We start from the raw sequence: 21,477 nt of genomic DNA, 5'->3' as shown, positions 1-21,477 counted from the left end.
TTGGCGAGGACATCAGATAACAGAGGTATTGCAAAAGCAGTTTGAAGGAAGTGCCCAAATCATAGGCTTTGCGACCAAGTCACCCCTTGTAAAGATCCCACCACAAATCTAGTGCTATCTCAGTGGTTTCTCTTGTCCTTGAAATGCTAACCTAGACCTGACCTGGAGCTGCCGAATTTCAGATTAGAGAGACACTTTAATCTCTTCTAAGAAGCTGAGCTTGCATCAAGCTTTATTAACTTAGTTCATGATTATCTAAAATAGTCTTAGTCCTGTTTACCATAGATAACTCTACTTCTGTTCTGAAACAGTGAAGCCAAATGTCATTGGGATCCAGGCCCATACTGCCAGTTGCCAGTAGGGTAACTCTACTTAGATGTACCATAGGCACCTCAAACCCAGCCGGCCTGTAACTGAATTCATCGTCTTGTCCCAGACCTGATCCTCTCTCTTTCATTCTTTCAATGTACTAGGCACTGAGTATCCCAAGATGAATAAAACCGGACATGTTCTCTGTCTTGGACATTAAGTGCAATGGGAATTCACGGAAGGCCTAAACTTCAAAAAACAGTTTTTTTTTAACACCTTAAAAAACTAAAAATAGAACTGCCATATGACCCAGCAATCCCACTACTGGGCATATACCCTGGGAAAGCCATAATTCAAAAAGAGTCATGTACCACAATGTTCATTGCAGCACTGTTTACAATTGCCAGGACATGGAAGCAACCTAAGTGTCCATCATCGGATGAATGGATAAAGAAGATGTGGCACATATATACAATGGAATATTACTCAGCCACAAGAAGGAACAAAATTGAGTTATTTGTAATGTGGTGAATGGACCTAGAGTCTGTCATACAGAGTGAAGTAAGTCAGAAAGAGAAAAACAAATACCGGATGCTAATGCACATATATGGAATCTAAAAGAATGGTACTGACGAACCTAGTGGCAGAGCAGGAATAAAGATGCAGACATAGAGAACGGACTGGAGGACACAGCAGGGGAGAGGAAGCTGGGACGAAGTGAGAGAGTAGCATTGACATATATACACTACCAAATGTAAAATGGATGGCTAGTGGGAAGCAGCCACATAGCACAGGGAGATCAGCTCAATGCTTTGTGATGACCTAGAGGGGTGGGATAGGGAGGGTGGGAGAGATATGGGGACATATGTATACTTATAGCTGATTCACTTTATTGTACAACAGAAACTAACACAACATTGTAAAGCAATTGTACTCCAATAAAGATTAAAAAAAAAAGTTTATCCTTGTTTGTAGACTGGATTGGAGTGAGTCGAGGAGAGTGGTGAGGAGAGTGATTGAGGCCATTGGAGAAATCAAGGAGTGAGGTGATGGTGGCATGCACCAGAGTGGCGGCAGTGGCGATAGAAGTGGTGGATAGATGAACCAAATTTTGGAATTAGAATCAGTGGCACTTGGTGATGGACTGAATGGTGGGGGCGTGCTCTGGAGATCCCATGTCAAAGGTGATTCCCAGGTTTCTGGCTCAAACAGTAGCATCAGCCTGGTGCCACATACTGAGATACGAAACCCTACACTGGAGAACAGGTTGGGGAGCAGCAGCAAGAGTTCAATTTTGAGAATTATTAGACTTGAAGTATCTTTAGGAGAGTCAACTGTCTCTTGTACGTTTCCTCTTATCAATGACATTAATTCTCTTCATGCAGGCTAGAAGCCCAGAAGTTATCCATGATTCTTTTTCCTCACTCTCTACATTCAGTAAGTCGTGAACTCTTGTCAATTCTGTACTTCTTTAGAGTTTTCTGGACTCTTTTCTCCCCTTTCTCCATCATTAGTGATTATTTTAAGCATTGGTCATTTTCCCCTGGACTATTGCGCTAGCTTCCTAATAATCTCCATCTCCTGTTATCCTCTCTTTAGTCCAAAGTTTTCCACACCTTCTTCTGCCAGAGCACAAAGGGCTCTTCTGTGGTGGGGGGTAGAGGGACATTGTCCAGGCTCCTCCACCACTGTTTCAACCAGAAGAGCTTTTCTTTTTTTTTTTTTTTTTGTGGTACGCGGGCCTCTGGCTGTTATGGCCTCTCCCGTTGCGGAGCACAGGCTCCGGACGCGCAGGCTCAGCGGCCATGGCTCAGGGGCCCAGCCGCTCCACGGCACGTGGGATCCTCCCGGACCGGGCACGAACCCGTGTCCCTTGCATCGGCAGGCGGACTCTCAACCACTGCGCCACCAGGGAAGCCCGAGCTTTGCTTTTTTTACATCTTGGGTTTCTGTGTAAAATTTCATTTGAAGACGCATTAAAAATAACATAGGTCAATAAAAACTGGAAAACCTCTTTCCCTAGTGAATCTTCATCCTGCAAACAGTTACGTGGATGATATTTCTAAAATGAATCCGATCGTTTCATTCACTGCTTAAAACCTTTCAATGCCTCACTATTACCTTTAGGGTGAGGTTTAAAATTTGTAGCATATCCACAAGATCTTTCGTGATCTGGCTTAATTTCCCCAACTCATCTTCTAACATTCTAGTCTCACCCTTATTTGTTCCCCAGTTTCTTTCAGTCCCCCAAGCCTATTTGCCTTGATTCTGGTTTGCTTCCCTTCCTCCATCCCCTTTGCCACACCATTCCCTTTTACCAGTTCTTTGAAGCCCTGCTCAGGTGTTGTCATTCCTATGAGACATTTGTGGGTCATCTCTAGACAAAGTTAATTACTCTCTTCTCTGTACCATTTCCCTGCCCCCATACTTATACTAGTTTGCATACAGAGCACTGAACTTGAATCATGTGCTTACATGTCTGTCTTAGACTTAAGAGGCCATGAACTCCTTGGGCGTTGGGCCCACTGTATCTTTTGTCTGTGTGTTGTAAACCTAGTCCTGGCCTATGGTGGACTTCAGTCAGTGTTTGTTGAAGCAAATGGAGCCAAAATTGGCAGCAAGTGCTGCTAGGTTTTGTTAATTCTTAGAGATTCAAGGTGTTTGGAATATAAATATTGCGTCCTTTGGTGCCCCCAGAGCCAGTCCAATTCTAGACCAATGCTTGGGATATGAATGCATGTTGATATGAGAATAATTGTTCTACTTCAAATATGTCTGGCCCCATCTGATATCAAGTAGCTTGCAGGATGGCTTTTAGGAGTGCATAAAGATGTGCGGTTTGGCACAATTTAAAAAAAGCTTTATTGAGATATAATTTACATACCATAACACCCACCCATCTATACAGCAGTTTTCAGTATGCAGATTTGTGCATCCATCACTGTAATGTAATTTTAGAACATTTTCAGCCCTCCAGAAGGAAAGCTTGTGCGCATTAATGGTCACTCTCTGCTCTCTCCCACCCCCTCCTAGTACTGGGCACCCTGTAGACTATTTTCTGCCTTTGTAGAGTTGCCTATATGGTCTTTTATGACTAGATTCTTTCACTTAGCATAGTGTTTTTGAAGTTCATTCATGTTTTAGCATGTATCAGTACTTCATTCCTTTTGTTTAATGCTGAATAATGTTATATGTGTGGGTGGACAAATTTCTATTTATCCATTCATCATTTGGTGGACATTTGGATTGTTTCTACTTTTTGGCTTTCATAAAATACTGCTGTGAAAATTTATGGACAGGTTTTGTGTGGACATAACGTTTTCATTTTTCTTGCATATATACCCAGAAGTAAAAATTGCTGGACCTGTGGCACGTCTCTGTTTAACTGCCAAACTATTTTCCAAAGTGGTTGCACCGTTTTACGTTCTCCCCAGCAGTGTGTGAGGGTTTTAGCTTCGCCTCCTCACCAATACTTGTTACTGTCTTTTTATTGTAGCCATTCTAGTGGGTTTGAAGTGGTTTCTCATTTTCCTAATAACTAATAATGCTAGGAATATTTTCATGTGCTTATTGGCCATTTCTATGTTTTCTTTGGAGAAATGTGTTATTCAAACCCTTTGTCATTCTTTTTTTTTTTTTTTTTTTTTTTTTGCGGTACGTGGGCCTCTCCCTGTTGTGGCCTCTCCCGTTGCGGAGCACAGGCTCCGGACGCGCAGGCTCAGCGGCCATGGCTCATGGGCCCAGCCGCTCCGCTGCATGTGGGATCTTCCCGGACCGGGGCACGAACCCGTGTGCCCTGCATCGGCAGGTGGACTCTCAACCACTGCGCCACCAGGGAAGCCCTGTCATTCTTTAATTGGGTTTTTTTTTTTTTTTGTCTTTTTATTATTAAATTTTAAGTTTCTTTGTAGATGCTGGATGCAAGTCCCTTATCAGACATATGATTTATAAATATTTTCTCTCCTTCTGTTGGTTGCCTTTTCACTTTATTGGTGGTGTCATTTGAAGCACAGACATTTTAAATTTTGATCAAGTTTAGTTAGCAAGTCTTCCCTTTTTTGCTTGTGCTTTTAGTACATATCTAAGAAATCATGGCTTAACTCTGGTGCAATTTCTTCAACTTCTCTTTTTCCACTGAACTTTTTTCTTCAATCCCAAAGTGGCTATGGAATCCTTGTCATTTATCTGAGAGCCTGTGACTTGTTACAGCCCCAGGATCAGTTTCACAAAGCCAGGTGCATAAATCAGATAGGCCAAAATTGCATGCGTGCTTGGAGGTGGTGGTGAGGATGGTAACTGTTTGTCTTGCCAGTCTGGAAGAGGTATTTGCTAGAATCTGTTAATGGTGAATAAAAGCTTTTTAAATGTAGATCCAAATAGTGTATAAACAGGCTTTGCGCTCTTTTACTAAATGTTTGAGGAATACCATCTAAGTTAACTACGTGCTGGAATCTTAGATTGTGGTTTACACTTGTACGTATGTAGTAAGAGATTTACAAAAGGGGAGTATTTGGGTGAAACCTCGCAGTGTAGGTTGACCACTGGGAGACGCATAACATCCAGACTCAGGCCTGCTATGTGAAATTTTTCAACATGCGAATAACCCTAGTAGTCTTTATTTTTTATTTGACATTTTGAAATATGGGTTGTTTGTGATGATTCTGGTACAATTCCCTGCTCTTCCTCTTAGTGCCAGTTTAAGAAATTGCTAATTGTCCATTCTTGCTGGAAAGTACTGATTTCCATTTGAATATAACAGTCTTTTTGCTGAAACTTTCCTGTGGTTGATTCGAGCAAATACAAGAAGCCTTCTGTTTGTGGACTGAATGTTCAGCCAGCCATGACGTGGCCACTATTCTCAATGAAGCTTATTCATCACTTTCCGTGCTGGTGCATTATACGGGCCTTGCTGAGGATCCTGGGGACTTTGAATGGAGAGCTTCTCCTCTGCTTACCTCCATACACTGTCGGTATTAAGGGATTCTGTTCTTGATCTTTTCCAGACCTTGTGGATAATTAGATCTTTTTGTTTTCCGTTGCTTCCCAATAGTGTCTTGCAGATGACAGGCGCTGATTGAGAATTTGTTCTTTTTCTAAGAACGGAATGGCAATTAATGCTCTTAGGAGAAAGTTTTTTGTTTTCTTCTCCTATACATGAACAATTTATCTTCGATCCAATGTCATTTTACACAGGCATAGGCGATATTATGTTTTTGTAAAATAAAATAAAATGAAATGGCTGTTGATGATGTTAGATTCAACGCTTATTACTCTTTAGGTAAATTAAACTTTTTAATATTTAATCTTGTATACTTGTTGAATAATTAGATTAAGTTTACAGGTTAATTGCTGAATTTCATTTATATAGGTAGAGCTGTAGAGATACAATAGTGGTTATTTGTTCCAGTTCATGACTAGAAGGCAGTCAAAGTTGTTATAAAACTAAGCCTATTATATACTTTGGTAAAATCATGTGCTCTGAAACACAGCAGGCACTTATTATGAGAGCCTGGTCAGACACCGTCAGACCACCATATCATGGCTCTTCAGCCTGTTTCACAACAGTACTGTTATGATAAGCAGTGTTCCCTGTGTGTGTTAGTTATGGCCATTGGGGGTATAAATATCCATGATAGAATAATATTTGAATTGTTTTTGACTACATCTAACACAAGCTTATTTTTTTTTCACAATATTTCATGAAAATGGTATATGCTTGCTCTACATTCCGCACTCCTGTTGCTTTCTCTCAGGAGTCACTGAGTTTCAGGGACTCACTAAGCCTGTGACCTCTATTCTAAGAAAAAGCCTAGCTCTGGATCTCAGTGGAGTTTACACTGTGTGTGGGAGGGCTGCACTTTCCCTGAAGACTGGGTCCTTCCAGAGGAGCTGGCTGGCTCAACAATTTTCATTTCAGGGACTCAGACTTGCCCTGGGGACATTTCAGGAAATACGAATTTCTTCCAGCCAAGGGACCCTCCCTCCCCACTTACCACCACACACACACACACGTACACACACACACACACACACCCCATACCCTTTAGAGATTCCTTGAACCCATAGAATTCTCTTGATTGAAAGTGAGTCTTGGTTTGTTACTTACTGAGGTAAGCACCTCAGACCTTCTGTGGTCCAGAACTAACTTCTGGGGAGTCTCAGGAGACCCTAGAATTGCCCTGGGACTAACAGTGAGGTACCTCCTCTTATTCCCCTTTGTAGCTCCTGTAGTATCTACAATACTGCTCTGTTCATAGAATGTGCAAAATAAATGTGTTGGCTACAACTCTTCTTTTTTTTTTTTTTATGAAAGCTTCTTTCTTTCTTTATTTTATTTTTGGCTGTGTTGGGTCTTCGTTTCTGCGCGAGGGCTTTCTCTAGTTGCGGCGAGCGGGAGCCACTCTTCATCGCGGTGCGCGGGCCTCTCACTATCGCGGCCCTCTCACTATCGCGGCCTCTCTTGTTGCGTAGCACAGGCTCCAGACGCACAGGCTCAGTAGTTGTGGCCCACGGGCCTAGTCGCTCCGCGGCATTTGGGGTCTTCCCAGACCAGGGCTCGAACCCATGTCCCCTGCATTGGCAGGCAGATTCTCAACCACTGCACCACCAAGGAAGCCTCAGCTACAACTTCTTCTCCACTGATACATGTGAATCTATTTAGATTATTTAAGCCCAATATCATTCTAGAATTTCACATTTCACCCCAGATACCTCCCCTGTTTCTTGGCAACACACGCACTGTTCTTGTGTTTACTGAACTTTCACATTTTCATTCCACAATTTCCCATTTTATCCCAGTATCTCTCCTGTCTCTCAGTAACACACTCACTCCTCATTCTTATACTTACCGATTTCTCCCTAGTTTAATCACTTACTAAGTGAACAACTGTCTGATTACAGATTCTGACCCATATTGATAAGCAAGGAATATTATGCATATTATACCTTTAAAAAATTTTCTCTAATGATACAGGTGTGCTCCAGGATGACAATTATGAACCTCAAGGTTATGTAATTTTCATAAGTTTTAGGTTGTCCACATTATCTCTCTAGGTAGCCCACAAACAGATGAAGACTTGGCTTAAAAACAACTCTTCCCACAGAGAAATAGGATGTGACTCTAAATTCCTTGATTTCTCTGTTTTAATTCTGAACTTATATGTAATAGTTGATAATTATTTATTCATTTGAGTAGGATCTGTGATATAAGACAAGTGATTTTTTTTTCTTGAAAATAGTTTGTTCTGATTGCAACAGGTCAACATATTCTAGGTGGATTATGCTGAATAAAAACTCCATATTGTCTCTTCTTAAAAAAATAAAATAAAAAAATGAAACATTTCTCTAAGTCATTCTCTCTTGCCTGTTTTCCTTGACATATGCAGGTTTCTTCACTTTCCACCTAGATTATTTTCCAGTATGTTCATAACTGGTCTCTATCTCTCCCTGTTCTCTCTCCCTTCAAATCTGCCTACTGTACTTCTGAAAGAATACCTTTATGAAAATATAAACACGTCCTTCTCCTGGTTATAAAAATGGTCAGTGATTCCCTCTTGCGTTTTGGGTAGAGCCCAAAGCCTAAACTATAAAGTCATACAAGTTTCTTTGAATCTTTGTAGCTTAACTTTCTGCACTTTTACTGTTTATTACTTTGCCTCAAAGTCTGTGCTGTAAACATACCATCTACTTTTATGACCCCCAGGCTTTTGCAGATGCTCTTCCTCTGCCTGAGATGCCTTTCACGTCTCACTATGTCTGATGTATCCTTTGCAGCTCAAAGGTTATCTCCTCTCTGGAGCCTCTCTGAACACGCCATTTGTCTTCGTCTGTGCTCATACAGTATTGTATTATATATAGTACTTCTGTTATATCACTTTATTGCTTTGTGTACCAATACTTTTGTAAAATGTAATAAAAATGAAATAGAAAAATGAGGTGTAAAGAAGACATAGAAAATAGAAACCTCATTTTAAAATTATTAGATTCAGCAGCCCTAAAATTACTAGGTTTCTAAATGTTTATGCTCAGTTTTGAACTTAACTATGTTTTTATGGACCAACAGCAAACAATTCACAGGTCGTCACTGGTCCACAGGTCACAGTTTGAGTAGCACTGTTTTATAACATTTATCAAACAGTTTTACAGTTATTTGCATGCATATTTGCTTTCCTGACTAGACTGGGGTTGTGTCTTTTTTGTCTTGTGTTTTCCTTTATCTGGCTTCTCATCCTTTGTCCCCTAACCTCCCCCCCGACACCCCGGTCATCCCCTCCCCCCCAAAACCAGGTCTTAAAATAGTACGTGACAGAGTTAATCAGTGAATGTTCATTGAAGGATTTAAGTATAGCAGTGGTCTCATTACCGTATAATCACAACTGACTTGCATTTCAGTTCGCAAAGTCACATGGGTAGAGCTTTGTGTTAGTTCATACGGGTATTGCTTTGAACTTCATGATGCCATAGTGAAGTACTGTTGGGGAAGGGGCTTGCTGACTCAGTCTGAAGTAGATTCACTTATGTTGTACTCTGTCTAATTTCAGTAGTCTCTGAGAAATCTTGCATGCAACACACGTCCACATTCTTAGCACAAGTGATAAAATAGCTCTCTGCTGTAGGGGAGGAGCAGAGAACTAGTAACACCACTGAAGCAACTTTTTAGCAAATACTTGTTTTGAGGAGAATGTTTGTTGCCAGTTACAAATGAAATGCTTTTAATTTTTCTGGTTTTACTGACACACTACACGCAGATGCCAGGTCTCCCACCCTTGGGGACATCCAGCCCTCACACCCCTCCTTCCATCCCCATTCACAGTTCATTACTCAGTTTAGAATCTGCATTTTTGAAAGTTGTAGTTACCCAGCTTCAGAAGCTTAGAACTTGTCCCATATCTGTGATCTTGGAACAGTGTTCTGCTATGGTGGAAAGCAGTGGAAATCTGAGTTCCAGCCCAGGCTTTTCTGATAGTTGACTGCATGACTCTGGGCAAGTCATACTCCCCTTATAACTTGAGTCCTCATTGGAAAATCCAGACTAGATGATTTATAGGGTTGTTTTTTAACTCTCCCCTTTGGTCCCTGTGGGAGTCGACGTTTGCCTGCTTTGATTTTGGTCATTTAACTCTGGCTGGTGATCTTCATATACTGTCATGTACATCGTGTGCCAGCAGTTACCATATTGTATTGACATTCTCGCCCTATTAATGTTGGTTGACTTGTTAAGCTGAACTCTGTCCTTTGTTTTTGCTACAGAGCTTTGTTTAGCACTCTGCCTACCGGGGAACAAACCTTGCATCAGTTGCATATTTGATATCCAACTAATATATTACAGAACTGTTTCAGGTTGTGGACGTCATGAAGCCCAGCTGGAGAGATGCTGATCAGTCCCACGACTGTGTAAAGCAGGTGAGAGTTGTGGTTATTCATTCACTGTTCTCCTCTGGAGGGTCTCATTGATTATTAGCTTGATGGAGGATCTGAGTTGGTAGTCCTCTGTCTGGGCCTTCTTGGCCTTGGGCAGCTGAGAGAAAGATGTGAGTTCTCTGCCCACAGACTGTCCAGCCCTGTGGGGCAGCCTGCCAAGAGTCTCAAGTCACATGCCCAGGGAGTTGCTGCTACATTTTTTCTTCCTTGTCTTTTTCAAGGCTGCTGTTGTTGGGCTCTGTGCCTGGTGTCCCTGAATTGTAGCTCTTTTAATTCTCTGGGTGGTGAACTCCAAACATCGTTGAGCAGCCGGTGCAATCTTTATTGGGGCTGGATTACCTCCACCGAGTAGACCAAGCGTGTTTTTATGATATCACCAGGCAAGACTTGCAGCTGTGACCCGTACACTGAGCCCACAGTCCTCAGTCCCCACAGCGTGCCCCTGAATATCCCCATGCCGGGGTGTGCAGGGCTGTGGTGTGAGCTGTAGCTTGTCCTCACCCGCTTCTCTAGGTAGGTATTACATTGCTCATTCCATTTGCAGAGCTGAGCCCTGAGCCTCTTTGTAAGATCTTTTATACACCAAAGTGCTCAGACGCCACGAGGAAGGTTAGTACTTGGAGTTGTATTGCAGTGGTGGTGACGGATTAAAACTGAGCCCCTACACACGTTTTCCTAGGCTACGGGTTTGTGAAATGGTTCACAAGTTTAGAAGTTTAGTAGATGGATATCTAGTGGAATGAAACTAATTAAGTTTATTGCACCACTAGCCTTAACTTTCCTTAACGTGGTGTTCTAAGTAACAGCCGTGGTTTTAGGATGATCCCATTACCGTGAGTCACCTATTCTGCTGAGAAATATGGAGAAGAGACTGTGAGTCTGGAGAACTTAGAAAATTTTCTTTTCTTCTTCTTTGTGTGGCCTTTTCTTTCCATTTAATTTCTGTGTTCTCTCTCTTATGTGAGAGGCACTAACGAATTCATGTAAAACCTGTATTTTAATGTTGACCCATCTGCTTTCCAGTTGTTTAGCCTTGGGAGAATTTATTATCCTCTCTGAGCTATAGTTTCCTTCCTAGTAAAAACAAGATACTGCCACTACTATTTTAAACATTAAGCATCATGTGAAGGTGTGTACCTGGTGTGGTACCCGGCTGACCTACGGAAGGATGATAAAGGATCCTTGCCATTTTCCTGTTACATTGAGCATACACAGTATTTCTTACTATAAATCCCTCATTTGTACCTGTAGTGAAAATGTTACAAATGGCATCAAGTAGAAATCGAGGCACGTAATGAAAAAAGTTTAGTGAACGTTTCTTGGGCACCAGGCACTGTGAGTGGAGGAGAAGACAGCTTCCCTGAGCTGTTGGCAGTCTCACGGGTAATACAGGGAAGCAAGCGGTGTTTGCAGAGGGTGTGATGGGTGCTGTGGCGGTGCGGCTGGTGTGCTCTGCAACCGTGGAAGCAGGCCACTCGCTTCTAAGGCGAGAGGAGCAGAAGAGATGGCAGGAAGTCAGGGGAGAGTTCCTGGAGGAATGGGGTTTTGAACTGTGGCTTGTTGAAGAGAGGAAGGAGGTTCCAGGCTGAGGGAACTACACGCAAAAGACCAAAAAGTGTAAAGTAGCGTGGGGCGTGCAGCGCAAGTCGTTCAGGCTGGCTTCATTGTAGCGATGTGTGACACGGCCAGTGCTGGACGGTGGAGCTGCTGATGACCGGCCCATGGAAGGCCTTTCTGTCATGCTGAGAAACTTGGTTTGTCTCTTGGGGAGAACGGGCTCGTCATCGCAAGGCTCTCTTCTGAGGTGTGGCATGATCAAATTTGCATTTTAGAAGCATCCATCTGGTGCGAGGGCATGGAATCTGTTGGTGGGAGACAAGGTGAGGAGAAGGGGGGACATATGCTAAGAGGCTGGTGCAGGGGTTCAGAGGAGAGACGAAGATGGCAGAAGGGATGAAGAGGAGGACACCAACTGAGAGTAGCTGAGGAGGTAAGAATCTGCGACTCCTTCATCTTGAAGAATGAAAAAGCATCTGGGGGAATCTCCTAGGTTCTTGTCTTGGCTGCATAGGAATGGAGAATAATAGAGGAGGAAGGTCAGGTTTTGGAAGAAGATGATAAATTCAGTTTCGGATAAATCGAACGGGTGCTGCTTGTGGAATGTGATCCAAGGGAAGGGAAAACCAGGAAGCAATTTGATACATGGGTCTAGGGCTTAAGGGAGGTCAGAGCCAGAAATGTAGCTTTTCACCTTGATCGATAATAACGACATAGGAAACAATAAGTAAAATGGTCGCTTTGTCCTTGCACTGTGACAGAAGGACAGACATTTATAATATATCACAAATGAAGCTGTCATTAAAAATGTCCAATAGATCCCCCTCCCCTCCTACCTCAGTTCTCTCCTTAGTAGAGATAGGATATTGCTATTTCTCCTTTCTCTCTCAACCCCCATAGGGCCTTTTGGTTTGAAATACTGCTTTGAAATTAAATAAGGTTGAATTTTGAAGGGTCTTAAATTTTAATATGATACTTTCCATAACTCTAAGCTGCATTTTAATGGGGCTTAGCATAACTTCTGATGCCTCTGGGAGTGCTTCTTAGTAATTTATTATTATTATTATTTTATCATTAGCTCTTAGACAGAAGTTGAGAGAAAATTATTAGAACAATCAGGATGTATTCCCTAGGCTGTGAAAGAGATAAGTGTAAGGTCTCGGCTACAGTGGCTTTTTGTCTTCTCACTCGGCACACCCTGGCTTCTGTCTCCTGGGGGCTCTGCAGTTTTAGATCAGCATCAAGTTGTCACTGAGTGGCAGCGTTCAGTGACAGAGTTCTTACAGGTCAGAATTTTTTGGATAATCTTCCACATCCTCACCTTTCCTCCTACCATTCTCTCTTCTTTTTTTCTTATTTCAGCGGACCTTAGGAAATCATATTCTTGGATGTTCTCATTCTATTCCTTTGTGGGCTATACGTGTTTTCCTTAATTTTCCTCTTGTCAGTATTGAGGTTTATGATAACCTGTCCTTTTCTATCTTCTTCCACTTGAATATGCATAGAAAATCAGCCGTGCTCTTCTGGCATCCTTAAAATTATAGCTTTGCCTGTTTTTTATTTTTCTTTCTCTCTCTCCTACTATCCATTGAGATGACAAATATTCTAGGTTCAATCACTGCCACCTCTCCCACACCCACGCTCCAAATATACCTGTTAAACCTCTGTATTGCTCTAGCGACATGACCAACCACGCTTGCCTTAAATACTTCTTATACCGGGAAGTTTGCTGTCTCGTATGACTTATTTCATTTTCAGCAGCTTCAGTTGTCAAAAGGCTTTCTTTATGATATAAACACGTGCTACTGTGATATGTTAAACAATGTACTTTCTGTTTCTGGTATTTTCTGCTGCCCTCTGTCAGTTTTACTTTTTCTGGTTAGCAGTGGGGGAAGAGACACCTCAGCAGAATGCAGAGAAGAGGCAAGTGTCTGGTTTTTGAATTTCAGAAATTACAAAGCCTGGGTCTGACTATAAAACTAAATTTGGAAAAGTCAGGAAAAAAGATGTTGTAGACAAGTTGAGGGAGAGTCAGATAGGGAGTTGAGAGAGCCCAGATATCGGCCTTGTGCTTGAGAGAACCTCTAGGAAGGTTTGATGAATTCTAGAGGAGAGTGAACTTCTCCGTAAACCTCACAGCAAAACTGCAAAGATTAAGTTTCTGCCTCTCAGCTCAGTGGGGGCTCACAATGAAAATTAAGTTTAGTTACTGAAGAAATGAAGAGAATGAAGTTACATTTCTTGCCCATCTGATTTGTAGGCTGAGATTTGTCTGTGTTATTTCTATATTGAAAACCAGTGAGACGTAGTGGAAAATTGCACAGGCTTGGAAGCCAGATTAATTTGGGTTTAAATCTTAGCTCTGCATAATATCCTAGTCAAGTTACTTAATCTCCCTGAGTCTGGTTTTTTGTTTTTCATTTGTGTAACTGGAATAATAATACCCACTTTGTGGGAGTGTTTTGATGCTTAGATGAGAGGTACATACAGTCTCTAGAATGGTGGCTGGCTTATAATAGGCACTCAGAAATAACTCTCTCACTTAATTTTTTGTCTCAGTACTGCTTCTTATTTTGTCCTCTTAAGACTTAATAGAATATATCTAAATACTTCTTTCATATGATAGGCTTGTAAATATTTGAAGACCAATATCCTCAACAGTGCCTAGCACTGTGTCTTGCATATTTGAGAAGCAGTGTGACATAATGTATCCTGGAGCCCGTTGCTTGGATTTGAATCCCAGCTAGGCCTCTTACTAGCTTGGGTAAGTTACTTAACTTTCTTTGGACCTCAATTTCCTTGTTTGTAAAATGGGGTAATAATAATAATACCTATCTCGAGGTGGTTGTGGATATTGAAGATGTTAACACATATAAAGACTTCCAGACGCACGGTAGTTCATCAGGCATAGAGTAAGTGCCTCATGGTGATAGAGACAATGCTACGTGATCACCTAGTCCTGTTTTATTTTCCTCCTTAGAGCCAGGTCCTGGCTGCTTTTTCTTTCCTTCCTTGTGGGTCAGGTTGGGACCATGTATTTATTCTAAACAGTAGATTATAAGTGGAGGTGACAGGTGTCATTTATGAGCCAAAGCACTTTGCCACATGGATTGTAGAGACCCTCATGTGGATTGTAGAGACCTTCATATGTTGGTTTCACAAGGTCATACTGGACTGAGTCCCTGAGTCACCATTTAGTAGAGAGCTTCTGGATCCCTAGAGGACACTGTGTGAGCAAGAAATAAACTTTGTTTAAAGCTGCTGAGATTTCAGAGTTAATTTGTTACTGAGGCACAATGTAGCCTATGAGGATTAATGTAATATGGCTGTTATGATTGTTGACTAGTTGAATAGCAAATGAAAGAAACTGTTGAGTCAATTTTAGCAGAGGCCTTTTCAGTGAAGGTATTAAGGAGAGAGGAAGGGATTTTTTTAAGGAAACAGACGGGGTTGAGACAGGGACATTAATTTTTCTTTTTGAAAGCGGTTTCATGTAAGTTTATGACTGGGTGATAGAATTCTTTGCCCTTCTTTTTCTTGCCCCATATCCTATAATAGAAATCTACTTGTTTTAAAGCTTCTTGTATCTTGTTAAACTTCAAACTTGTATCTTGTTAAACTTGTGTTCTGGAGTGGTAATTGATAATTTTATTAGTGAATGAGTTTATCAGATACCATTTGACAGCATTGACAACAGCATGAAAGGAGTTTGAAAAGATAGCTCCAAGGTTAGAGCCGGTTGTTACTGTTAGCTAGAAAAAAAATTGGGAAAGCAAACTTATTTTTAAGGAGAAGATGTGACTTCACTTTTGGACATTGAGTTTAAAGAGTATTAACATGGTGGTTGGAAGTTTGACACTCCATCTCTTGTGAAAAGCTGGGCTAACAGTGGTTTAGATAGAGACTTTCTGTTGTTAGGCTCAAATAAGCCCAGTCCCCCAATTTTATATTTGATAGAGCACATCTTTGAGATTTTAGAACAGGTTTGTGGAAGTATACGATTTATTATATAAACTTCGGACAGACTTTCTATGAGCGCACCTTTTGTTCATTGGGGGTACAAACTTACCTGTTATATGAAGTAACAGAAACCTACATGAAATGAGTGAATTATTTTTTTAAGGACAGGTACTACTGAAGAAAATAGAAAAGTGGAATGGCACTTAAAAATACACATTTGGCTTTGTGAACAAAATGATTTTTTGATTTTTTTTTGTTTAATTTTTCTTTTTCAAGGCAAAGTTTCTTCAGTAAAAGGATGAGAGAGGAGAATTTCTTCTCTGTCAAATTTAATCTGTAGCCATCTGCTGCTGTATCTCATTATGTTCTTCATGTAATTAGAGCAATTAGGCTGAGGCTTGCACTATATATTGGTCTTGGAAAGAGGGTTGAGCTGTTTGCAGGCTTATTTTGAGAGACTGGAGATTAACGGCCTAATCTTTTAGGTAAACTGATGGAAACCGAGAAATGTTTAAGCTACTAAAAGAAGAAGGGCAGTTTTTTCTCTTCTCTGTAATGTTGCTTTCCTATCACCATGGTGACTAGGTATCTTGACAAATATGTTTTTAATGAGATGAACTCAAAAGGTAATAGAGAAGAAAGGTTGTAGAAGAAAGAGAGGAGAAGGGCTCTGTGGAGTGGTGATTGTGGTGGAAACCTCTCTCCAAAATTTTGACACTGAGCTGCTTGGAAGGCAGGAATGGAGAAAAGGAGAAGGAGAATTGAAAGGAGACAGCGTTGATTAGAGATGTACAGAACTCTCTTTTGGGGAGCCAGTCACCTGAATTTGGTTTGTGTACTGAAGAAGGGCAAGGGGGTTAGGTACTGTAACAAAGATGTGCTAAACTATTGTGGGATCCCTCGGATAGGACCGCAGTGCCACTCTGCACAACCAGCTAGGATTAGTGTGCCATTCCACATCTTGGAAGGGACTTCTCGTGAGGGCTGACAGCTCTTCCTTCCTGCTCTGTCTCCCTCTTTGCCCTTTCATCTTCATTTCAGTTGCCAATACACTAGTGGTGATTCTCATCACCAATAACTGAACTGTTGCATTATTTTCCAACTGATCTTTATCAAGTCATTATCTACTCCAATTCAACCTACCTGAGGCCACCAAATGCATTTTTATGAAACATCATTTCATTTTCGTCTCTCTTTTAATTCACGTGTTTTCCGCATTGCCCGCAATGCCACACTTCTTACCCTGGCATTCAAGGTCCCCTGAAAGATTACTGACCCACGTTATCAACCATAGCTCTTCTACGTGAACCCTACTATTTCCAGCTAGTCTAGTGTCTTCCCTGTCTTAAGAATGTTTCATGTTCACGTCCACTGCTGCATCTCTGCACACGCTATTGCTGTTTTCTGAAAACCTCTTTATTTCTCTAAGTTCTAAATCCTTCAAGGTCTACCTCAGTACTTAACTATCCTAATTATTTTCTACCACTATTGTCTCTTACATTTTTATTGAATAGTCCTTACAGTGCTCAGAATAGTTGTTTATAACATGATAGATGCCGAAAAGTTGGTGGTGATTGAACCATAGGCCTTTAGATGTGGAAGAACTTTAGAGATCAAGATGGCCCATCTTGTTCTTAATTTCAAGCAGTTGTGGCACCGAGTCTATCAGCTTAAAGAAATGAGTTGGGTCTTAACTGCATTTCTTTGTTTAATCTTCTGTCAGAGCCCTGGTGTCATTGAACGGTTGACAGAGACAACCATTTTCTCCCGTTTTAAGGGGATTTATCCTGGATGCACTGAGTGTGTTTAGCGTCTGGGTGCGTGCCCAGGGCTGTGTGCATGGAACACTTAATTCTAGGGGCTGTCTGTGCTCCACTCTATTCAGATCAGAACTTATTTATGTGTGCCAGGCCACTGCTGAGCTTGGCACATGGTGGTGGGCAGGAGAGGCCTGCTGGTCTCTGTGCATATGACAAGTTCTGCTCCTGCTGGGCGGGGCATATGCCCGGGTGAGAGAGCAGCAGAGGGGCAAAACACTGGGAGGGAGAGACTGGGAGTGAGTGCTAAGAGCAGAAAGAAAAGGAGATATTAAAAATGGAGGGGATTGGTATCCACATTCCTAGTGGAAACAGCCAGGGAGAGCATGGCTGTGATGTCTTTCTCAGCGTCTTGCATCTTTATCTGGGTCCTAGCATCACTTGAAGGTAACTGACTCCAACTCCTCATTCATTTATAGTGTGATCTATGCCTTATCCCAACTCTACTTTAAGAAGGTGTTAATTCTTCATGAAAGGTGTCCATATTTTAGTTCTCCAAGGCTACTTAACTCTTTATTTTAGTTATGCCAGTGAGATCCTGGTCTGCATATCTGAAACTGTTCCATTTATCCTTGAATTATATCTCCAAAGCATGGCGCTCTAGTTTTTACAGATTCAGCCATGGAGTCTGTCCAAAGTGTCCAGGATACAGCTGTCCAGCCCTGTAACCATACTTTATGTTTCAGTCACATGGATTTTGTTGCTTCAAAATGGCAAATTTATAGGGTGTCAGGAATTGCACAGACTATGCACATGCATCCACTCAACAGCTATTTATTGAGCAAGTATTCTCTGATATGAAAAATGTGAAGATCCTTGCCCTCACAGAGCCTCCATTTTACTGCAAGGAGAAATAGACAATAAACAGTAAGAAAAATAAGGATAATGTATACTATGTTAGGAGGTGGTAAGTGCATTGGGAGACAGAAAAAGTACAGAGACTAAAAAAGTACAGTGAATGAGACTAAATATAGCTTAATATTTTCAATTTGGATAAATTTAAACCTTTTTTTTTTTTGGCCGTGCTGCGCAGCTTTCTGGATCTTAGTTCCCCAACCAGGGGTTGAACCCCGGGCCCCGGCAGTGAAAGCGTCGAGTCCTAACCACTGGACTCCAGGGAATTCCCCAAACCTTATATTTAAAAAAAATATGTAATTTGAAGAGATTGTACCTTTTCATGGGGTTTTAGGACCATGAGGAGTCGGGCATTCAGATCCTGGTGTCTGGACCCTACAGGAATAATTGGTTGTTTAGTCCTGTCCATTTGGGACTGGAGAGAAGGACAGGAATAAACCCCCAAACCTCAAGTCAGTAGATCAAAATTTAGTGAGAAGAAGCTCCAAAGCAAAGAAGACATTGAATGCCTCCTTTCTGTTCTCATGGACTTGGAAGTTGCTCCTTAAAGATAGAAATGCATCTTGTTCATTGGCTTCAATGTACAGCAATAATAATTGGAGTTTTAGGTATTTTTGATTAAATACCTTTTTACTGAATAGATTTAAATATGAGTTTAGGAATACGTTACCTTGAACATGCCATTCTTCATTCTTAATTTACACGCTAAAATATTAAGGTGCAAGGAAGGGCTTAAAAAGGTGAGTGGAGAAAGGATGCATTTCCTTTGTCTACCTACTATACTTTCAATCTTTTATTCTCCCTTTTTCTTCTTGTCACTTCTCTTTAGTATAATCAGTGTTACTGAACTGAGGAACTGTATCTCAGAATCAAGATCAAACCACATGTCCTGGCATAATCCTCAAGTTTTGATGTTCTGTTTTTCATGCTCAGGCATAAAACGTTTTCCTTTAGGTATTTATTTTCTGTTACCTGATTTTCACTCCCTAAAGTTCGCTAATTTGACTGGCGCTGACCTAGTAATTTATAACTTGAAAGTCATTCTCTGCTCTCTGCCCCGTCTGTGTCCATGCCATGCATGCCCGTTGTGTGCTTCAGTCATTCAGTGCTTTTTACTCTCAAACACTATAATTGACTCTAGTTATATATTTCTTCAGGTTGTTCTCTGGTCAGAGATTTAGTTAGTGAGATAGCAGTAGGAGCATCTGTCAGTTCCAGGGCTCACTAGGATTCACCTCCCGGCTTTGGTGGGGTGTGGAGAGCTGGGCCAGGCTCGTTTTTGTCAGCTTGTTGTTGCCTGTTCTGTTTTAGCTGCCCAGGTCTGTGTGTGTGAGAAGGTAGCACAGCATTATTCTTGGTTTCTTTTTCAGCTAAATATTTTTTTTTCCAAAGAATAAGTAACCTATGTACCTATTCCTATAAATGAAGAGACTGTTTAATAGAGAAGTGTGAATGGAAAGGCAGATTTTAGGGTTTGAAGGTTTTAAAAACTTTTTTAAAAGATCAGTTGTGCTGTCTCCTTCATAAAACTGTGTATCTATTTGAAGTCTGATAGTATTTGAAAACCATAGTAATGAATGTATTACTGAGAAACAACTCAATAGTACTAATTTCTAGAATAAGTCTGGAATCCTTTTTCTGCTGGCATTTTAAGTCATCATCTTGAACCAGAAAAACCTATGTGAATGTAATTCAAAACCAAATTCAGAACCTTTTCACTCTAAACTGGTGTGTTTTGATAATGCCATTATTTTCCTAATCTCAACGGCTAGAAAAACCACGGGATGATTTTATTTTCTCTCTTACTCAGTATCCTTTACTTCTGTTAAACATTCCCATCAATTTTTCCTTTTAATATCTCTCACCTTACCTATTTACTGTCCATTTCCAAAGATCCCCTGGTTCAGGTCCTCTTTATTTCCCACTTAGTTTGATGTGATAATATTTGCAGTATTAACCAGTGGCCATCCCCTCCCTATGGTTTTTCTTATACTTACCCTTCTTTTCATTTGGCATTCTGACTTATTTTTTAATGAAAAGATTAAACACAGCATATTCTGTAGTATAAAAAAGTCAAGTTTTTTGCTTTTCAATTTTAGAAGTCAGGTTCGAGGGAGAAAGGGAATTGGTGTGGAAGATTCCAAATCTGCTCTTCCTGTCCTCAGAAAAGTAGAGCTTGACGTGGTGGCACAGAGATCCCCGTGCCCAGCATGGTGGATGGAGCTGAGGTAGCTATGCCAATTCCCATGGCCAGGATAATTTAGGTGGCAACAGGAGGTGCCTGTGTGTGCACAGGGGGGTATAAATGTGGCCAGGAGAGAGCCAGACTTGGAGAAGGCTTGTGGGAGGGATGAGGAGGATGAGGGAAGGATCTGGGTAGACCTGTTGGTGGAAGAGCTTCAGGTATTTGCAGGGATAAAGGCAAATGATGGTCTTCACCCATCCTGTCCCCAGATCCCCCAAATCTAGGTTTTGTAATCCTTTGGCATTTAGATATAACCTTTGAGAAAGAAGAAACCAGAAATTCATTGAGATTACCCTGAATTGACGGAAATTCAGTTTTTACCATTCAGTGGAATGGTAGCCCCCAAACAGAAATGAAATTCAGCTATACAGAAATAAACTCCAATTTCCTGCATGCTTGAGATGGTGCTTTGCAGTATGTGTACCTGTTACTCTAGTTCCTTTCCAGTGCTGCCTTCCTAATGTTGCTGCTTTCCGTGTGGAGGAATCTACCGACGCTGTTTGCAATACATGGCCTGGATTTCCAGATTCTTCATAGTCGAGTTCTACCCCATTGTTTCCCACTGTGCTCCAAATTGAACCTCTCGTTTAGGCAGGCTGGTCTCCTCATTAGCCTCATGTCTGCCAGAGAACCCCTCAGCATCTCACCCAACCACTCTTTATTTGCTTATATTTCTCCTCTTTACATTCAGACAGGGACTGTGCATCTCCTCTTTTATGCCAGTCTAAATCCTATCCATTTTCAAGATTCAGCTCAGATTGTGCTGCCTTTTTAAAAGGTTTTTTTTTTTTTTAAATTTCAAAGTCACAATGGTCTTGGTTTAAAAAAATTACAATACCGCCTAGCCCTTAGTTACATAGTGCTATTTGTGCCTTGATTTTTGTTTTACAGCCATTAGTCTTTATTTCTCCGACTAGATGATACGCTTCTTGGGAATATGGGTCATACGCCCCCATATTTTTCTTGCATTCTCTTAAATATTAGCACATGATGGGCAAGAGCAGATAATGGAAAATTACTCATTAATTAGCAGGGTAGAAGCCATTGCTGTTTATATTGTGCATGTGAGACAAAGTTTATCTGTTTTCGCTGTGTATTTCTACATCTCTACCACTCTAGCAGTTAGATAAAAGAAGCAAGCAGTGTTCTAATCTCATACTTTTACATGTAGCTGTCCAGTTTTCCCAGCACCACTTATTGAAGAGGCTGTCCTTTCTCCACTATACATTCCTGCCTCCTTTATCAAAGATAAGGTGACCATATGCGTGGGTTTATCTCTGGGCTTTCTATCCTGTTCCATTGATCTATCTTTCT

At 41.2% G+C, this 21,477-nt stretch overlaps 1 protein-coding gene across 5 annotated transcripts in view; it reads left to right on the top strand.

Moving 5' to 3' along the window:
* The window catches only part of IGSF11 (immunoglobulin superfamily member 11), a 138,806-nt gene that overhangs the window by 29,559 nt on the left and 87,770 nt on the right, over nt 1–21,477 (top strand). Inside the window, exons 1-2 of one of the 5 annotated variants that reach the window (XM_060010690.1) lie at nt 8,012–8,148; nt 9,638–9,711. The exons of 2 other annotated variants lie outside the window; for them this stretch is intronic. The gene's annotated coding sequence lies outside the window, so the exon portion shown is untranslated. Of the gene's footprint in view, nt 1–8,011; nt 8,149–8,172; nt 9,712–21,477 lie in introns of those variants that run through there. 2 more of the 5 variants (XM_060010689.1, XM_060010688.1) reach the window with 2 other exon arrangements.

This window comes from Delphinus delphis, chromosome 4 (assembly GCF_949987515.2).
Source record: "Delphinus delphis chromosome 4, mDelDel1.2, whole genome shotgun sequence".
Classification (NCBI taxonomy): domain Eukaryota; kingdom Metazoa; phylum Chordata; class Mammalia; order Artiodactyla; family Delphinidae; genus Delphinus; species Delphinus delphis.
The sequence above is the reverse complement of the archived record's forward strand: the minus strand, read 5'-3'. Positions and strand labels throughout refer to the sequence as shown.